Genomic DNA, 21,140 nt, shown 5'->3' with positions numbered 1-21,140 from the left:
ACAGTCTCTAAAGAATATAATGCTGTCTGCAAAACCTGCAGGGCATGAATCAGATTATCTAAAGCTGACAATGAATTAAGGCTTGCAAGAGACATCAAAAGCAATAAAAAAGGATTTTGGGGATATGTCAAAAGTAAAAGAAAAGTCAAAGATGCTATAGGATTTTAACAGGATGAAAATGATGAAAATGGTAAGACAGGATGTTGAGAAGGCCGAACTTTTAAATTCCTATTTTGCATCTGTTTTCTCTCAGGAAGGAAATGTAACATCAACTGATCTAAGATAGTGAGGAAACACTTAGCTAACATAAATTAATTCAAGTCTCCAGGTCCAGATGAATTACACCCTAGAGTACTGAAGGAGATAGCAGAGGAAATTTTTGAACCACTCTCCATAATCTTTGAAAATTCTTGGAGAACAGGAGAAGTCCCAGAAGACTAGAGAAGAGCAAATGTTGTTCCTATCTTCAAAAAGGGGAAGAAGGTGGACCCAGGCAACTATAGGCCGGTGAGTCTGACTTCTATATCAGGAAAGATCTTTGACCAAATTATTAAACATGTATATAAGTACCTGAATAAGAATGAAGTCATTAAGAGTTAGCATGGGTTTGTAACTAATAAGTCATGTCAGACCAACTTAATTTCCTTCTATGACAGAATCACTGACTGGGTGGATCAGGGAAATGCTGTAGATATAATAATAATAATAATCTTTATTTTTATATAGCACTAACATATTCCGCAGCGCTTTACATTTTGCACACATTATCATCACTGTCCCTGATGAGGCTCACAATCTAAATTCCCTATCAGTATGTCTTTGGAGTGTGGGAGGAAACCGGAGTACCCGGAGGAAACCCACGCAAACACGGGGAGAACATAAAAAACTCCTTGCAGATGTTGTCCTTGGTGGGATTCGAACCCAGGACTCCAGCGCTGCAAGGCTGCAGCGCTAACCACTGAGCCACCGTGCCGCCCATATATAGTATATCTTGACTTCAGCAAAGCATTTGACAATGTATCTCACACCATTCTTATTGAAAAAATTACTAAGTATGGAATGGACAAGGCAACTGTTAGGTCGATTCATAACTGGCTTAGTGATCGGACCCAAAGAGTGGTCGTAAATCGCTGCACATCCAGTTGGAAGAATGTCTCAAGTGGCATACCATAGGGTTTTGTCCTGGGCCCTGTATTGTTCAGCATCTTTATCAATGATTTAGATGAAGGAATTGAGGGTAAACTGATTAAATTTGCTGATGACACAAAGCTAGGAGGGATAGCTAATACTAGAGAAGAGAGAGGGAGGATTAAAAAAAGATATAAATAAACTGGAACAGTGGGTAGCAACTAACAGAATGGTTTTTAACAGGGAAAAATGCAAAGTACTACATCTGGGCAATAAAAATGAAAAAAGCATATACAGAATGGGAGGAATTGGGCTAAGCAACAGCACATGTGAAAAAGACTTGGGCATACTAATAGATCATAAACTGAACATGAGTCAACAGTGTGATGCAGCAGCAAAAAAGGCAAATGCAATTCTAGGATGTATTAACAGAAGCATACAGTCTAGATCACGTGAAGTCATTATTTCCCTCTACTCCTCTTTGGTCAGACCTCATCTGGAATATTGTGTCCAGTTTTGGGCACCACATTTTAAAAAAGACATTAACAAACTGGAGCAAGTTCAGAGAAGAGTGATCAGGCCGGTTACAGGATTTGGGAATGTTTAGCTTGCAAAAAAGAAGACCGAGAAGAGACTTAATAGCTGTCTACAAATATCTAAAGGGCTGTCACATTGTAGAAGGATCATCTTTATTTTCATTTGCATAAGGAAAGATTAGAAGCAATGGGATGAAACTGAATGGGAGGAGACACAGATTAGATATTAGAAAAACTTTTTGACAGTTAGAGTGATCAATGAGTGGAACAGGCTGCCACGAGAGGTGGTGAGTTCTCCTTCAATGGAAGTCTTCAAACAGAGGCTGGACAGACATCTGTCTGGGATGATTTAGTGAGTCTTGCACTGAGCAGGGGGTTGGACCAGATGACCCAGGAGGTCCCTTCCAACTCTACCATTCTATGATCTATGATTCTATGAGACTACCGTCATTTTATAGACCATCATCTTTTCTATCTCATACATAAATGTGACTTGCAGCTATTTAGAATATGGTTAGTTATTCAGATTCTCGTCAGGTCACTGCATTGTTACTATTTTGCTCCTTAAAGATCTAAATTTTCATTTTTAATATTTTGTTAGTATTTTGTAAATCCACCTTTGGCTTTTACCTTTTTATAGGCTGCTCTTATCAGATTCAATCATGTCCCGACCAAAATCTGATCCCAGGTCTCTTCTGCACGTTCCCAATGTTGGTGCATACTGGTCGCCTCACTGGGATCTTTATTCAGCTTGTTCTTCAACTTTACCCAACATCCAGAACCTCTACTTCATTGTCATTGACCCATTTCTTCTCCAATCTCCCCGTTTGCTTCTCATTGTTGACTTGCTGGAACACTAGGCCGTCTTTTTCATACCCATAGTACTTGAGTGTAACTTGTCCTGTAGGATGCTCACATATAGCTCAGCATTGAGACCACCATAGATCCTGATCAAGTATCCAATGCCTCTGGCGGTAAAACAACCCCAGATCCCCAGGCTTCCTCCAGCGAACTGGACAGTTCCTTCAATTTCTCGATCCGTTAGCCCCTCTTCCCTTGTTTCTCCAAGACCCACTTGAACTCATCAGAGCCTTGTCTATTAACTTGCTCTCATCGCTCCAATTCACCCGTCTCCAATCTTCTACTGTCCACTTTTTGTGCTGGTTTTGCAAACTCGAGCCGACACACAGTCGAGGCTTCTTCACCTTTTTCATGTCCCATTCAAGACTTGAATAAAGTGCATTGAACCGTGCTTACATGGACATTTGTGAGCTCATTATTATAAGGCATATGAGCCACCTCCACTGCCGTGTTTCTGGGGCCAGAACTGATAGACCTTGTGATGAGTCAACTTATTGACTCCTGATTTTCCCAGACAACCATCTCTTGAATATTGAATGCATGGATGGACTTCATTTTAAATTCTTTCAGCTGTCATGGCACTCAAATGATGCAGCTTGGCAATTTTCTTGGCCGAGAGACGACTATTGATGAACTGGATGATGCTGTTTTTCCTGTCTTGGGAAATAGTCTCCATGGCTGCTTCTCAATTTGAACCAGTAACCTTTTTCTTGAGAATCAACCTAATGAGACACTGAGCTATCAGGGAATGTGAGAACAGGTCGGAATTTGTAGTTTACAGGAAAAAAGTGTTATGGATTTACCTGGTTTGGAGGAGTGCTATTGCAACCATTAGTGGCAGAATCGGCAGGTAGCGTAGTTAGGGATAGCCAGAAGTCAGTACATAGGAACAGCAGTGTAGTTGAAGGATAAGCAGGTAGTGTAGTTATGGATAGCCAGAAGTCGGTACACGGGAACAGCAATGTAGTTGAAGGATAAGCAGGTAGTGTAGTTATGGATAGCCAGAAGTCGGTACATAGGAACAGCAGTGTAGTTGAAGGATAAGCAGGTAGTGTAGTTAGGGATAGCCAGAAGTCGGTACATAGGAACAGCAATGTAGTTGAAGGATAAGCAGGTAGCGTAGTTAGGGATAGCCAGAAGTCGGTACATAGGAACAGCAGTGTAGTTGAAGGATAAGCAGGTAGTGTAGTTAGGGATAGCCAGAAGTCGGTACATAGGAACAGCAATGTAGTTGAAGGATAAGCAGGTGGTGTAGTTAGGGATAGGCAGAAGTCGGTATATAGGAACAGCAGTGTAGTTGAAGGATAAGCAGGTAGTGTAGTTAGGGATAGTCAGAAGTCGGTACATAGGAACAGCAATGTAGTTGAAGGATAAGCAGGTAGTGTAGTTAGGGATAGTCAGAAGTCGGTACATAGGAACAGCAATGTAGTTGAAGGATAAGCAGGTAGTGTAGTTAGGGAAAGCCAGAAGTCAGTACATAGGAACAGCAGTGTAGTTGAAGGATAAGCAGGTAGTGTAGTTAGGGATAGCCAGAAGTCAGTACATAGGAACAGCAGTGTAGTTGAAGGATAAGCAGGTAGTGTAGTTAGGGATAGCCAGAAGTCAGTACATAGGAACAGCAATGTAGTTGAAGGATAAGCAGGTAGTGTAGTTAGGGATAGCCAGAAGTCGGTACATAGGAACAGCAATGTAGTTGAAGGATAAGCAGGTAGCGTAGTTAGGGATAGCCAGAAGTCGGTATATAGGAACAGCAGTGTAGTTGAAGGATAAGCAGGTAGTGTAGTTAGGGATAGTCAGAAGTCGGTACATAGGAACAGCAATGTAGTTGAAGGATAAGCAGGTAGTGTAGTTAGGGATAGCCAGAAGTCGGTACATAGGAACAGCAGTGTAGTTGAAGGATAAGCAGGTGGTGTAGTTAGGGATAGGCAGAAGTCGGTATATAGGAACAGCAGTGTAGTTGAAGGATAAGCAGGTAGTGTAGTTAGGGATAGTCAGAAGTCGGTACATAGGAACAGCAATGTAGTTGAAGGATAAGCAGGTAGTGTAGTTAGGGATAGCCAGAAGTCGGTACATAGGAACAGCAGTGTAGTTGAAGGATAAGCAGGTAGTGTAGTTAGGGATAGTCAGAAGTCGGTACATAGGAACAGCAATGTAGTTGAAGGATAAGCAGGTAGTGTAGTTAGGGATAGCCAGAAGTCGGTATATAGGAACAGCAGTGTAGTTGAAGGATAAGCAGGTAGTGTAGTTAGGGATAGCCAGAAGTCAGTACATAGGAACAGCAATGTAGTTGAAGGATAAGCAGGTAGTGTAGTTAGGGATAGCCAGAAGTCAGTACATAGGAACAGCAATGTAGTTGAAGGATAAGCAGGTAGTGTAGTTAGGGATAGCCAGAAGTCGGTACATAGGAACAGCAATGTAGTTGAAGGATAAGCAGGTGGTGTAGTTAGGGATAGGCAGAAGTCGGTATATAGGAACAGCAGTGTAGTTGAAGGATAAGCAGGTAGTGTAGTTAGGGATAGCCAGAAGTCAGTACATAGGAACAGCAATGTAGTTGAAGGATAAGCAGGTAGTGTAGTTAGGGATAGCCAGAAGTCAGTACATAGGAACAGCAATGTAGTTGAAGGATAAGCAGGTAGTGTAGTTAGGGATAGCCAGAAGTCGGTACATAGGAACAGCAATGTAGTTGAAGGATAAGCAGGTAGTGTAGTTAGGAATAGCCAGAAGTCAGTACATAGGAACAGCAGTGTAGTTGAAGGATAAGCAGGTAGTGTAGTTAGGGATAGCCAGAAGTCAGTACATAGGAACAGCAATGTAGTTGAAGGATAAGCAGGTAGTGTAGTTAGGGATAGCCAGAAGTCGGTACATAGGAACAGCAGTGTAGTTGAAGGATAAGCAGGTAGTGTAGTTAGGGATAGCCAGAAGTCAGTACATAGGAACAGCAATGTAGTTGAAGGATAAGCAGGTAGTGTAGTTAGGGATAGCCAGAAGTCAGTACATAGGAACAGCAATGTAGTTGAAGGATAAGCAGGTAGTGTAGTTAGGGATAGCCAGAAGTCAGTACATAGGAACAGCAATGTAGTTGAAGGATAAGCAGGTAGTGTAGTTAGGAATAGCCAGAAGTCGGTACATAGGAACAGCAATGTAGTTGAAGGATAAGCAGGTAGTGTAGTTAGGGATAGCCAGAAGTCAGTACATAGGAACAGCAGTGTAGTTGAAGGATAAGCAGGTAGTGTAGTTAGGGATAGCCAGAGGTCGGTATATAGGAACAGCAATGTAGTTGAAGGATAAGCAGGTAGCGTAGTTAGGGATAGCCAGAAGTCGGTATATAGGAACAGCAATGTAGTTGAAGGATAAGCAGGTGGTGTAGTTAGGGATAGCAAGAAGTCAGTACATAGGAACAGCAATGTAGTTGAAGGATAAGCAGGTAGTGTAGTTAGGGATAGCCAGAAGTCAGTACATAGGAACAGCAATGTAGTTGAAGGATAAGCAGGTAGTGTAGTTAGGGATAGCCAGAAGTCGGTACATAGGAACAGCAATGTAGTTGAAGGATAAGCAGGTAGTGTAGTTAGGGATAGCCAGAAGTCGGTACATAGGAACAGCAATGTAGTTGAAGGATAAGCAGGTAGTGTAGTTAGGGATAGCCAGAAGTCAGTACATAGGAACAGCAATGTAGTTGAAGGATAAGCAGGTAGTGTAGTTAGGAATAGCCAGAAGTCGGTACATAGGAACAGCAATGTAGTTGAAGGATAAGCAGGAAGTGTAGTTAGGGATAGCCAGAAGTCAGTACATAGGAACAGCAATGTAGTTGAAGGATAAGCACGTGGTGTAGTTAGGGATAGGCAGAAGTCGGTACATAGGAACAGCAGTGTAGTTGAAGGATAAGCAGGTGGTGTAGTTAGGGATAGGCAGAAGTCGGTATATAGGAACAGCAGTGTAGTTGAAGGATAAGCAGGTAGTGTAGTTAGGGATAGTCAGAAGTCGGTACATAGGAACAGCAGTGTAGTTGAAGGATAAGCAGGTGGTGTAGTTAGGGATAGGCAGAAGTCGGTATATAGGAACAGCAGTGTAGTTGAAGGATAAGCAGGTAGTGTAGTTAGGGATAGCCAGAAGTCGGTACATAGGAACAGCAGTGTAGTTGAAGGATAAGCAGGTAGTGTAGTTAGGGATAGCCAGAAGTCAGTACATAGGAACAGCAGTGTAGTTGAAGGATAAGCAGGTAGTGTAGTTAGGGATAGCCAGAAGTCGGTATATAGGAACAGCAATGTAGTTGAAGGATAAGCAGGTAGTGTAGTTAGGGATAGCCAGAAGTCAGTACATAGGAACAGCAATGTAGTTGAAGGATAAGCAGGTAGTGTAGTTAGGGATAGTCAGAAGTCGGTATATAGGAACAGCAGTGTAGTTGAAGGATAAGCAGGTAGTGTAGTTAGGGATAGCCAGAAGTCAGTACATAGGAACAGCAATGTAGTTGAAGGATAAGCAGGTAGTGTAGTTAGGGATAGCCAGAAGTCAGTACATAGGAACAGCAATGTAGTTGAAGGATAAGCAGGTAGTGTAGTTAGGGATAGGCAGAAGTCGGTATATAGGAACAGCAGTGTAGTTGAAGGATAAGCAGGTAGTGTAGTTAGGGATAGTCAGAAGTCGGTACATAGGAACAGCAGTGTAGTTGAAGGATAAGCAGGTGGTGTAGTTAGGGATAGCCAGAAGTCGGTATATAGGAACAGCAGTGTAGTTGAAGGATAAGCAGGTAGTGTAGTTAGGGATAGCCAGAAGTCGGTACATAGGAACAGCAGTGTAGTTGAAGGATAAGCAGGTAGTGTAGTTAGGGATAGCCAGAAGTCGGTACATAGGAACAGCAGTGTAGTTGAAGGATAAGCAGGTGGTGTAGTTAGGGATAGGCAGAAGTCGGTACATAGGAACAGCAGTGTAGTTGAAGGATAAGCAGGTGGTGTAGTTAGGGATAGGCAGAAGTCAGTACATAGGAACAGCAATGTAGTTGAAGGATAAGCAGGTGGTGTAGTTAGGGATAGGCAGAAGTCGGTATATAGGAACAGCAGTGTAGTTGAAGGATAAGCAGGTAGTGTAGTTAGGGATAGCCAGAAGTCGGTACATAGGAACAGCAGTGTAGTTGAAGGATAAGCAGGTAGTGTAGTTAGGGATAGCCAGAAGTCAGTACATAGGAACAGCAATGTAGTTGAAGGATAAGCAGGTAGTGTAGTTAGGGATAGCCAGAAGTCGGTACATAGGAACAGCAGTGTAGTTGAAGGATAAGCAGGTAGTGTAGTTAGGGATAGGCAGAAGTCGGTATATAGGAACAGCAGTGTAGTTGAAGGATAAGCAGGTAGTGTAGTTAGGGATAGTCAGAAGTCGGTACATAGGAACAGCAGTGTAGTTGAAGGATAAGCAGGTGGTGTAGTTAGGGATAGGCAGAAGTCAGTACATAGGAACAGCAATGTAGTTGAAGGATAAGCAGGTAGTGTAGTTAGGGATAGGCAGAAGTCGGTATATAGGAACAGCAGTGTAGTTGAAGGATAAGCAGGTAGTGTAGTTAGGGATAGCCAGAAGTCGGTACATAGGAACAGCAGTGTAGTTGAAGGATAAGCAGGTAGTGTAGTTAGGGATAGCCAGAAGTCGGTACATAGGAACAGCAGTGTAGTTGAAGGATAAGCAGGTGGTGTAGTTAGGGATAGGCAGAAGTCGGTACATAGGAACAGCAGTGTAGTTGAAGGATAAGCAGGTGGTGTAGTTAGGGATAGGCAGAAGTCAGTACATAGGAACAGCAATGTAGTTGAAGGATAAGCAGGTGGTGTAGTTAGGGATAGGCAGAAGTCGGTATATAGGAACAGCAGTGTAGTTGAAGGATAAGCAGGTAGTGTAGTTAGGGATAGCCAGAAGTCGGTACATAGGAACAGCAGTGTAGTTGAAGGATAAGCAGGTAGTGTAGTTAGGGATAGCCAGAAGTCAGTACATAGGAACAGCAATGTAGTTGAAGGATAAGCAGGTAGTGTAGTTAGGGATAGCCAGAAGTCGGTATATAGGAACAGCAATGTAGTTGAAGGATAAGCAGGTAGTGTAGTTAGGGATAGCCAGAAGTCGGTACATAGGAACAGCAATGTAGTTGAAGGATAAGCAGGTAGTGTAGTTAGGGATAGCCAGAAGTCAGTACATAGGAACAGCAATGTAGTTGAAGGATAAGCAGGTAGTGTAGTTAGGGATAGCCAGAAGTCGGTACATAGGAACAGCAATGTAGTTGAAGGATAAGCAGGTAATGTAGTTAGGGATAGCCAGAAGTCAGTACATAGGAACAGCAATGTAGTTGAAGGATAAGCAGGTAGTGTAGTTAGGGATAGCCAGAAGTCAGTACATAGGAACAGCAATGTAGTTGAAGGATAAGCAGGTAGTGTAGTTAGGGATAGCCAGAAGTCAGTACATAGGAACAGCAATGTAGTTGAAGGATAAGCAGGTAGTGTAGTTAGGAATAGCCAGAAGTCGGTACATAGGAACAGCAGTGTAGTTGAAGGATAAGCAGGTAGTGTAGTTAGGAATAGCCAGAAGTCGGTACATAGGAACAGCAATGTAGTTGAAGGATAAGCAGGTAGTGTAGTTAGGAATAGCCAGAAGTCGGTACATAGGAACAGCAATGTAGTTGAAGGATAAGCAGGTAGTGTAGTTAGGGATAGCCAGAAGTCAGTACATAGGAACAGCAGTGTAGTTGAAGGATAAGCAGGTAGTGTAGTTAGGAATAGTCAGAAGTCGGTACATAGGAACAGCAATGTAGTTGAAGGATAAGCAGGTAGTGTAGTTAGGGATAGCCAGAAGTCAGTACATAGGAACAGCAGTGTAGTTGAAGGATAAGCAGGTAGTGTAGTTAGGAATAGCCAGAAGTCAGTACATAGGAACAGCAATGTAGTTGAAGGATAAGCAGGTAGTGTAGTTAGGGATAGCCAGAAGTCAGTACATAGGAACAGCAATGTAGTTGAAGGATAAGCAGGTAGTGTAGTTAGGGATAGCCAGAAGTCAGTACATAGGAACAGCAGTGTAGTTGAAGGATAAGCAGGTAGTGTAGTTAGGGATAGCCAGAAGTCAGTACATAGGAACAGCAGTGTAGTTGAAGGATAAGCAGGTAGTGTAGTTAGGGATAGCCAGAAGTCAGTACATAGGAACAGCAATGTAGTTGAAGGATAAGCAGGTAGTGTAGTTAGGGATAGCCAGAAGTCAGTACATAGGAACAGCAATGTAGTTGAAGGATAAGCAGGTAGTGTAGTTAGGGATAGCCAGAAGTCAGTACATAGGAACAGCAATGTAGTTGAAGGATAAGCAGGTAGTGTAGTTAGGGATAGCCAGAAGTCAGTACATAGGAACAGCAATGTAGTTGAAGGATAAGCAGGTAGTGTAGTTAGGGATAGCCAGAAGTCAGTACATAGGAACAGCAGTGTAGTTGAAGGATAAGCAGGTAGTGTAGTTAGGGATAGCCAGAAGTCGGTACATAGGAACAGCAATGTAGTTGAAGGATAAGCAGGTAGTGTAGTTAGGAATAGCCAGAAGTCGGTACATAGGAACAGCAATGTAGTTGAAGGATAAGCAGGTAGTGTAGTTAGGAATAGCCAGAAGTCGGTACATAGGAACAGCAATGTAGTTGAAGGATAAGCAGGTAGTGTAGTTAGGAATAGCCAGAAGTCGGTACATAGGAACAGCAATGTAGTTGAAGGATAAGCAGGTAGTGTAGTTAGGGATAGCCAGAAGTCGGCACATAGGAACAGCAATGTAGTTGAAGGATAAGCAGGTAGTGTAGTTAGGAATAGCCAGAAGTCGGTACATAGGAACAGCAATGTAGTTGAAGGATAAGCAGGTAGTGTAGTTAGGAATAGCCAGAAGTCGGTACATAGGAACAGCAATGTAGTTGAAGGATAAGCAGGTGGTGTAGTTAGGGATAGCCAGAAGTCGGTATATAGGAACAGCAATGTAGTTGAAGGATAAGCAGGTGGTGTAGTTAGGAATAGCCAGAAGTCGGCACATAGGAACAGCAATGTAGTTGAAGGATAAGCAGGTAGTGTAGTTAGGAATAGCCAGAAGTCAGTACATAGGAACAGCAATGTAGTTGAAGGATAAGCAGGTAGTGTAGTTAGGGATAGCCAGAAGTCAGTACATAGGAACAGCAGTGTAGTTGAAGGATAAGCAGGTAGTGTAGTTAGGGATAGCCAGAAGTCGGTACATAGGAACAGCAATGTAGTTGAAGGATAAGCAGGTAGTGTAGTTAGGAATAGCCAGAAGTCGGTACATAGGAACAGCAATGTAGTTGAAGGATAAGCAGGTAGTGTAGTTAGGAATAGCCAGAAGTCGGTACATAGGAACAGCAATGTAGTTGAAGGATAAGCAGGTAGTGTAGTTAGGAATAGCCAGAAGTCGGTACATAGGAACAGCAATGTAGTTGAAGGATAAGCAGGTAGTGTAGTTAGGGATAGCCAGAAGTCGGCACATAGGAACAGCAATGTAGTTGAAGGATAAGCAGGTAGTGTAGTTAGGAATAGCCAGAAGTCGGTACATAGGAACAGCAATGTAGTTGAAGGATAAGCAGGTAGTGTAGTTAGGAATAGCCAGAAGTCGGTACATAGGAACAGCAATGTAGTTGAAGGATAAGCAGGTAGTGTAGTTAGGAATAGCCAGAAGTCAGTACATAGGAACAGCAGTGTAGTTGAAGGATAAGCAGGTAGTGTAGTTAGGAATAGCCAGAAGTCGGTACATAGGAACAGCAATGTAGTTGAAGGATAAGCAGGTAGTGTAGTTAGGAATAGCCAGAAGTCGGTACATAGGAACAGCAATGTAGTTGAAGGATAAGCAGGTAGTGTAGTTAGGAATAGCCAGAAGTCGGTACATAGGAACAGCAATGTAGTTGAAGGATAAGCAGGTAGTGTAGTTAGGAATAGCCAGAAGTCGGTACATAGGAACAGCAATGTAGTTGAAGGATAAGCAGGTAGTGTAGTTAGGAATAGCCAGAAGTCGGTACATAGGAACAGCAATGTAGTTGAAGGATAAGCAGGTGGTGTAGTTAGGGATAGCCAGAAGTCGGTACATAGGAACAGCAATGTAGTTGAAGGATAAGTAGGTAGTGTAGTTAGGGATAGCCAGAAGTCGGTACATAGGAACAGCAATGTAGTTGAAGGATAAGCAGGTGGTGTAGTTAGGAATAGCCAGAAGTCGGCACATAGGAACAGCAATGTAGTTGAAGGATAAGCAGGTAGTGTAGTTAGGGATAGCCAGAAGTCGGTACATAGGAACAGCAATGTAGTTGAAGGATAAGCAGGTGGTGTAGTTAGGGATAGCCAGAAGTCGGCACATAGGAACAGCAATGTAGTTGAAGGATATGCAGGTAGTGTAGTTAGGGATAGCCAGAAGTCGGCACATAGGAACAGCAATGTAGTTGAAGGATAAGCAGGTAGTGTAGTTAGGGATAGCCAGAAGTCGGCACATAGGAACAGCAATGTAGTTGAAGGATAAGCAGGTAGTGTAGTTAGGAATAGCCAGAAGTCGGCACATAGGAACAGCAATATAGTTGAAGGATAAGCAGGTAGTGTAGTTAGGGATAGCCAGAAGTCGGTATATAGGAACAGCAATGTAGTTGAAGGATAAGCAGGTAGTGTAGTTAGGGATAGCCAGAAGTCGGTATATAGGAACAGCAATGTAGTTGAAGGATAAGCAGGTAGTGTAGTTAGGGATAGCCAGAAGTCAGTACATAGGAACAGCAATGTAGTTGAAGGATAAGCAGGTGGTGTAGTTAGGGATAGCCAGAAGTCGGTATATAGGAACAGCAATGTAGTTGAAGGATAAGCAGGTAGTGTAGTTAGGGATAGCCAGAAGTCGGTATATAGGAACAGCAATGTAGTTGAAGGATAAGCAGGTGGTGTAGTTAGGGATAGCCAGAAGTCGGTATATAGGAACAGCAATGTAGTTGAAGGATAAGCAGGTAGTGTAGTTAGGGATAGCCAGAAGTCGGCACATAGGAACAGCAATGTAGTTGAAGGATAAGCAGGTAGTGTAGTTAGGAATAGCCAGAAGTCGGCACATAGGAACAGCAATATAGTTGAAGGATAAGCAGGTAGTGTAGTTAGGGATAGCCAGAAGTCGGTATATAGGAACAGCAATGTAGTTGAAGGATAAGCAGGTAGTGTAGTTAGGGATAGCCAGAAGTCGGCACATAGGAACAGCAATGTAGTTGAAGGATAAGCAGGTAGTGTAGTTAGGGATAGCCAGAAGTCGGCACATAGGAACAGCAATGTAGTTGAAGGATATGCAGGTAGTGTAGTTAGGGATAGCCAGAAGTCGGCACATAGGAACAGCAATGTAGTTGAAGGATAAGCAGGTGGTGTAGTTAGGGATAGCCAGAAGTCGGTATATAGGAACAGCAATGTAGTTGAAGGATAAGCAGGTAGTGTAGTTAGGGATAGCCAGAAGTCGGCACATAGGAACAGCAATGTAGTTGAAGGATAAGCAGGTAGTGTAGTTAGGAATAGCCAGAAGTCGGCACATAGGAACAGCAATGTAGTTGAAGGATAAGCAGGTAGTGTAGTTAGGGATAGCCAGAAGTCGGTATATAGGAACAGCAATATAGTTGAAGGATAAGCAGGTAGTGTAGTTAGGGATAGCCAGAAGTCGGTATATAGGAACAGCAATGTAGTTGAAGGATAAGCAGGTAGTGTAGTTAGGGATAGCCAGAAGTCGGTATATAGGAACAGCAATGTAGTTGAAGGATAAGCAGGTAGTGTAGTTAGGGATAGCCAGAAGTCAGTACATAGGAACAGCAATGTAGTTGAAGGATAAGCAGGTAGTGTAGTTAGGAATAGCCAGAAGTCGGTACATAGGAACAGCAATGTAGTTGAAGGATAAGCAGGTGGTGTAGTTAGGGATAGCCAGAAGTCGGTACATAGGAACAGCAATATAGTTGAAGGATAAGCAGGTAGTGTAGTTAGGAATAGCCAGAAGTCGGCACATAGGAACAGCAATATAGTTGAAGGATAAGCAGGTAGTGTAGTTAGGAATAGCCAGAAGTCGGCACATAGGAACAGCAATGTAGTTGAAGGATAAGCAGGTAGTGTAGTTAGGAATAGCCAGAAGTCGGCACATAGGAACAGCAATATAGTTGAAGGATAAGCAGGTAGTGTAGTTAGGGATAGCCAGAAGTCGGTATATAGGAACAGCAATGTAGTTGAAGGATAAGCAGGTAGTGTAGTTAGGGATAGCCAGAAGTCGGTACATAGGAACAGCAATGTAGTTGAAGGATAAGCAGGTAGTGTAGTTAGGAATAGCCAGAAGTCGGCACATAGGAACAGCAATATAGTTGAAGGATAAGCAGGTAGTGTAGTTAGGGATAGCCAGAAGTCGGTATATAGGAACAGCAATGTAGTTGAAGGATAAGCAGGTAGTGTAGTTAGGGATAGCCAGAAGTCGGTATATAGGAACAGCAATGTAGTTGAAGGATAAGCAGGTGGTGTAGTTAGGGATAGCCAGAAGTCGGTATATAGGAACAGCAATATAGTTGAAGGATAAGCAGGTAGTGTAGTTAGGGATAGCCAGAAGTCGGTATATAGGAACAGCAATGTAGTTGAAGGATAAGCAGGTAGTGTAGTTAGGGATAGCCAGAAGTCGGTATATAGGAACAGCAGTGTAGTTGAAGGATAAGCAGGTAGTGTAGTTAGGGATAGCCAGAAGTCGGTATATAGGAACAGCAATATAGTTGAAGGATAAGCAGGTAGTGTAGTTAGGGATAGCCAGAAGTCGGTATATAGGAACAGCAATGTAGTTGAAGGATAAGCAGGTAGTGTAGTTAGGGATAGCCAGAAGTCGGCACATAGGAACAGCAGTGTAGTTGAAGGATAAGCAGGTAGTGTAGTTAGGGATAGCCAGAAGTCGGTATATAGGAACAGCAATATAGTTGAAGGATAAGCAGGTAGTGTAGTTAGGGATAGCCAGAAGTCGGTATATAGGAACAGCAATGTAGTTGAAGGATAAGCAGGTAGTGTAGTTAGGGATAGCCAGAAGTCGGTATATAGGAACAGCAATGTAGTTGAAGGATAAGCAGGTAGTGTAGTTAGGGATAGCCAGAAGTCAGTACATAGGAACAGCAATGTAGTTGAAGGATAAGCAGGTAGTGTAGTTAGGAATAGCCAGAAGTCGGTACATAGGAACAGCAATGTAGTTGAAGGATAAGCAGGTGGTGTAGTTAGGGATAGCCAGAAGTCGGTACATAGGAACAGCAATGTAGTTGAAGGATAAGCAGGTAGTGTAGTTAGGAATAGCCAGAAGTCGGCACATAGGAACAGCAATATAGTTGAAGGATAAGCAGGTAGTGTAGTTAGGGATAGCCAGAAGTCGGTATATAGGAACAGCAATGTAGTTGAAGGATAAGCAGGTAGTGTAGTTAGGGATAGCCAGAAGTCGGTATATAGGAACAGCAATGTAGTTGAAGGATAAGCAGGTGGTGTAGTTAGGGATAGCCAGAAGTCGGTATATAGGAACAGCAATGTAGTTGAAGGATAAGCAGGTGGTGTAGTTAGGGATAGCCAGAAGTCGGTATATAGGAACAGCAATGTAGTTGAAGGATAAGCAGGTAGTGTAGTTAGGGATAGCCAGAAGTCGGCACATAGGAACAGCAATGTAGTTGAAGGATAAGCAGGTAGTGTAGTTAGGAATAGCCAGAAGTCGGCACATAGGAACAGCAATATAGTTGAAGGATAAGCAGGTAGTGTAGTTAGGGATAGCCAGAAGTCGGTACATAGGAACAGCAATGTAGTTGAAGGATAAGCAGGTGGTGTAGTTAGGGATAGCCAGAAGTCGGTATATAGGAACAGCAATGTAGTTGAAGGATAAGCAGGTGGTGTAGTTAGGGATAGCCAGAAGTCGGTATATAGGAACAGCAATGTAGTTGAAGGATAAGCAGGTGGTGTAGTTAGGGATAGCCAGAAGTCGGTATATAGGAACAGCAATGTAGTTGAAGGATAAGCAGGTAGTGTAGTTAGGGATAGCCAGAAGTCGGTATATAGGAACAGCAGTGTAGTTGAAGGATAAGCAGGTAGTGTAGTTAGGGATAGCCAGAAGTCAGTACATAGGAACAGCAATGTAGTTGAAGGATAAGCAGGTGGTGTAGTTAGGGATAGCCAGAAGTCGGTATATAGGAACAGCAATGTAGTTGAAGGATAAGCAGGTGGTGTAGTTAGGGATAGCCAGAAGTCGGTACATAGGAACAGCAATGTAGTTGAAGGATAAGCAGGTAGTGTAGTTAGGGATAGCCAGAAGTCAGTACATAGGAACAGCAATGTAGTTGAAGGATAAGCAGGTATTGTAGTTAGGGATAGCCAGAAGTCAGTACATAGGAACAGCAATGTAGTTGAAGGATAAGCAGGTAGTGTAGTTAGGGATAGCCAGAAGTCGGTATATAGGAACAGCAATGTAGTTGAAGGATAAGCAGGTGGTGTAGTTAGGGATAGCCAGAAGTCAGTACATAGGAACAGCAATGTAGTTGAAGGATAAGCAGGTATTGTAGTTAGGGATAGCCAGAAGTCGGTATATAGGAACAGCAATGTAGTTGAAGGATAAGCAGGTAGTGTAGTTAGGGATAGCCAGAAGTCGGTATATAGGAACAGCAATGTAGTTGAAGGATAAGCAGGTGGTGTAGTTAGGGATAGCCAGAAGTCGGTACATAGGAACAGCAATGTAGTTGAAGGATAAGCAGGTAGTGTAGTTAGGGATAGCCAGAAGTCAGTACATAGGAACAGCAATGTAGTTGAAGGATAAGCAGGTATTGTAGTTAGGGATAGCCAGAAGTCGGTATATAGGAACAGCAATGTAGTTGAAGGATAAGCAGGTAGTGTAGTTAGGGATAGCCAGAAGTCAGTACATAGGAACAGCAATGTAGTTGAAGGATAAGCAGGTATTGTAGTTAGGGATAGCCAGAAGTCGGTATATAGGAACAGCAATGTAGTTGAAGGATAAGCAGGTAGTGTAGTTAGGGATAGCCAGAAGTCGGTATATAGGAACAGCAATGTAGTTGAAGGATAAGCAGGTAGTGTAGTTAGGGATAGCCAGAAGTCAGTACATAGGAACAGCAATGTAGTTGAAGGATAAGCAGGTATTGTAGTTAGGGATAGCCAGAAGTCGGTATATAGGAACAGCAGTGTAGTTGAAGGATAAGCAGGTAGTGTAGTTAGGGATAGCCAGAAGTCGGTACATAGGAACAGCAATGTAGTTGAAGGATAAGCAGGTAGTGTAGTTAGGGATAGCCAGAAGTCAGTACATAGGAACAGCAATGTAGTTGAAGGATAAGCAGGTATTGTAGTTAGGGATAGCCAGAAGTCGGTATATAGGAACAGCAATGTAGTTGAAGGATAAGCAGGTAGTGTAGTTAGGGATAGCCAGAAGTCGGTATATAGGAACAGCAATGTAGTTGAAGGATAAGCAGGTGGTGTAGTTAGGGATAGCCAGAAGTCGGTATATAGGAACAGCAATGTAGTTGAAGGATAAGCAGGTGGTGTAGTTAGGGATAGCCAGAAGTCGGTACATAGGAACAGCAGTGTAGTTGAAGGATAAGCAGGTATTGTAGTTAGGGATAGCCAGAAGTCAGTACATAGGAACAGCAGTGTAGTTGAAGGATAAGCAGGTAGTGTAGTTAGGGATAGCCAGAAGTCAGTACATAGGAACAGCAATGTAGTTGAAGGATAAGCAGGTAGTGTAGTTAGGGATAGCCAGAAGTCGGTATATAGGAACAGCAGTGTAGTTGAAGGATAAGCAGGTAGTGTAGTTAGGGATAGCCAGAAGTCGGTACATAGGAACAGCAATGTAGTTGAAGGATAAGCAGGTAGTGTAGTTAGGGATAGCCAGAAGTCAGTACATAGGAACAGCAATGTAGTTGAAGGATAAGCAGGTATTGTAGTTAGGGATAGCCAGAAGTCGGTATATAGGAACAGCAATGTAGTTGAAGGATAAGCAGGTAGTGTAGTTAGGGATAGCCAGAAGTCGGTATATAGGAACAGCAATGTAGTTGAAGGATAAGCAGGTGGTGTAGTTAGGGATAGCCAGAAGTCGGTATATAGGAACAGCAATGTAGTTGAAGGATAAGCAGGTGGTGTAGTTAGGGATAGCCAGAAGTCAGTACATAGGAACAGCAATGTAGTTGAAGGATAAGCAGGTAGTGTAGTTAGGGATAGCCAGAAGTCAGTACATAGGAACAGCAATGTAGTTGAAGGATAAGCAGGTGGTGTAGTTAGGGATAGCCAGAAGTCAGTACATAGGAACAGCAATGTAGTTGAAGGATAAGCAGGTATTGTAGTTAGGGATAGCCAGAAGTCGGTATATAGGAACAGCAATGTAGTTGAAGGATAAGCAGGTAGTGTAGTTAGGGATAGCCAGAAGTCAGTACATAGGAACAGCAATGTAGTTGAAGGATAAGCAGGTGGTGTAGTTAGGGATAGCCAGAAGTCAGTACATAGGAACAGCAGTGTAGTTGAAGGATAAGCAGGTAGTGTAGTTAGGGATAGCCAGAAGTCAGTACATAGGAACAGCAATGTAGTTGAAGGATAAGCAGGTATTGTAGTTAGGGATAGCCAGAAGTCGGTATATAGGAACAGCAATGTAGTTGAAGGATAAGCAGGTAGTGTAGTTAGGGATAGCCAGAAGTCAGTACATAGGAACAGCAATGTAGTTGAAGGATAAGCAGGTAGCGTAGTTAGGGATAGCCAGAAGTCGGTATATAGGAACAGCAATGTAGTTGAAGGATAAGCAGGTATTGTAGTTAGGGATAGCCAGAAGTCGGTATATAGGAACAGCAATGTAGTTGAAGGATAAGCAGGTAGTGTAGTTAGGGATAGCCAGAAGTCGGTATATAGGAACAGCAATGTAGTTGAAGGATAAGCAGGTAGCGTAGTTAGGGATAGCCAGAAGTCAGTACATAGGAACAGCAGTGTAGTTGAAGGATAAGCAGGTAGTGTAGTTAGGGATAGCCAGAAGTCGGTATATAGGAACAGCAATGTAGTTGAAGGATAAGCAGGTAGTGTAGTTAGGGATAGCCAGAAGTCAGTACATAGGAACAGCAGTGTAGTTGAAGGATAAGCAGGTAGTGTAGTTAGGGATAGCCAGAAGTCAGTACATAGGAACAGCAATGTAGTTGAAGGATAAGCAGGTAGCGTAGTTAGGGATAGCCAGAAGTCGGTATATAGGAACAGCAATGTAGTTGAAGGATAAGCAGGTATTGTAGTTAGGGATAGCCAGAAGTCGGTATATAGGAACAGCAATGTAGTTGAAGGATAAGCAGGTAGCGTAGTTAGGGATAGCCAGAAGTCGGTATATAGGAACAGCAATGTAGTTGAAGGATAAGCAGGTATTGTAGTTAGGGATAGCCAGAAGTCGGTATATAGGAACAGCAATGTAGTTGAAGGATAAGCAGGTAGTGTAGTTAGGGATAGCCAGAAGTCGGTACATAGGAACAGCAATGTAGTTGAAGGATAAGCAGGTAGTGTAGTTAGGGATAGCCAGAAGTCAGTATATAGGAACAGCAATGTAGTTGAAGGATAAGCAGGTAGTGTAGTTAGGGATAGCCAGAAGTCAGTACATAGGAACAGCAATGTAGTTGAAGGATAAGCAGGTGGTGTAGTTAGGGATAGCCAGAAGTCGGCACACAGGAACAGCAATGTAGTTGAAGGATAAGCAGGTAGTGTAGTTAGGGATAGCCAGAAGTCGGTATATAGGAACAGCAATGTAGTTGAAGGATAAGCAGGTAGTGTAGTTAGGGATAGCCAGAAGTCAGTACATAGGAACAGCAATGTAGTTGAAGGATAAGCAGGTAGTGTAGTTAGGGATAGCCAGAAGTCGGTACATAGGAACAGCAATGTAGTTGAAGGATAAGCAGGTAGTGTAGTTAGGGATAGCCAGAAGTCGGTACATAGGAAAAGCAATGTAGTTGAAGGATAAGCAGGTAGCGTAGTTAGGGATAGCCAGAAGTCGGTACATAGGAACAGCAATGTAGTTGAAGGATAAACAGGTAGCGTAGTTAGGGATAGCCAGAAGTCAGTACATAGGAACAGCAGTGTAGTTGAAGGATAAGCAGGTAGTGTAGTTAGGGATAGCCAGAAGTCAGTACATAGGAACAGCAGTGTAGTTGAAGGATAAGCAGGTAGTGTAGTTAGGGATAGCCAGAAGTCAGTACATAGGAACAGCAATGTAGTTGAAGGATAAGCAGGTAGTGTAGTTAGGGATAGCCAGAAGTCGGTACATAGGAAAAGCAATGTAGTTGAAGGATAAGCAGGTAGCGTAGTTAGGGATAGCCAGAAGTCGGTACATAGGAACAGCAATGTAGTTGAAGGATAAACAGGTAGCGTAGTTAGGGATAGCCAGAAGTCAGTACATAGGAACAGCAGTGTAGTTGAAGGATAAGCAGGTAGTGTAGTTAGGGATAGCCAGAAGTCAGTACATAGGAACAGCAGTGTAGTTGAAGGATAAGCAGGTAGTGTAGTTAGGGATAGCCAGAAGTCAGTACATAGGAACAGCAATGTAGTTGAAGGATAAACAGGTAGTGTAGTTATGGATAGCCAGAAGTCGGTATATAGGAACAGCAATGTAGTTGAAGGATAAGCAGGTAGCGTAGTTAGGGATAGCCAGAAGTCAGTACATAGGAACAGCAATGTAGTTGAAGGATAAGCAGGTAGTGTAGTTAGGGATAGCCAGAAGTCGGTATATAGGAACAGCAATGTAGTTGAAGGATAAGCAGGTAGTGTAGTTAGGGATAGCCAGAAGTCGGTACATAGGAACAGCAATGTAGTTGAAGGATAAGCAGGTAGTGTAGTTAGGGATAGCCAGAAGTCAGTACATAGGAACAGCAATGTAGTTGAAGGATAAACAGGTAGCGTAGTTAGGGATAGCCAGAAGTCAGTACATAGGAACAGCAATGTAGTTGAAGGATAAGCAGGTAGTGTAGTTAGGGATAGCCAGAAGTCGGTATATAGGAACAGCAATGTAGTTGAAGGATAAGCAGGTGGTGTAGTTAGGGATAGCCAGAAGTCGGTATATAGGAACAGCAGTGTAGTTGAAGGATAAGCAGGTAGTGTAGTTAGGGATAGCCAGAAGTCGGTACATAGGAACAGCAATGTAGTTGAAGGATAAGCAGGTAGTGTAGTTAGGGATAGCCAGAAGTCAGTACATAGGAACAGCAATGTAGTTGAAGGATAAACAGGTAGCGTAGTTAGGGATAGCCAGAAGTCAGTACATAGGAACAGCAATGTAGTTGAAGGATAAGCAGGTAGTGTAGTTAGGGATAGCCAGAAGTCAGTACATAGGAACAGCAGTGTAGTTGAAGGATAAGCAGGTAGCGTAGTTAGGGATAGCCAGAAGTCGGTATATAGGAACAGCAATGTAGTTGAAGGATAAGCAGGTGGTGTAGTTAGGGATAGCCAGAAGTCAGTACATAGGAACAGCAATGTAGTTGAAGGATAAGCAGGTAGTGTAGTTAGGGATAGCCAGAAGTCGGTACATAGGAACAGCAGTGTAGTTGAAGGATAAGCAGGTGGTGTAGTTAGGGATAGCCAGAAGTCAGTACATAGGAACAGCAGTGTAGTTGAAGGATAAGCAGGTAGTGTAGTT

General features: G+C 42.9%; 1 protein-coding gene across 1 annotated transcript in view; it reads right to left on the bottom strand.

Moving 5' to 3' along the window:
* Positions 1-21,140, bottom strand: part of WDR97 (WD repeat domain 97) — an 850,927-nt gene that overhangs the window by 542,830 nt on the left and 286,957 nt on the right. The window lies entirely within an intron of this gene.

The sequence above is a fragment of the Dendrobates tinctorius genome, unplaced genomic scaffold (assembly GCF_039654945.1).
Source record: "Dendrobates tinctorius isolate UK_male_01 unplaced genomic scaffold, ASM3965494v1 ptg000235l, whole genome shotgun sequence".
Classification (NCBI taxonomy): Eukaryota; Metazoa; Chordata; class Amphibia; order Anura; family Dendrobatidae; genus Dendrobates; species Dendrobates tinctorius.
This window is presented reverse-complemented; position numbering and strand designations above follow the sequence as displayed.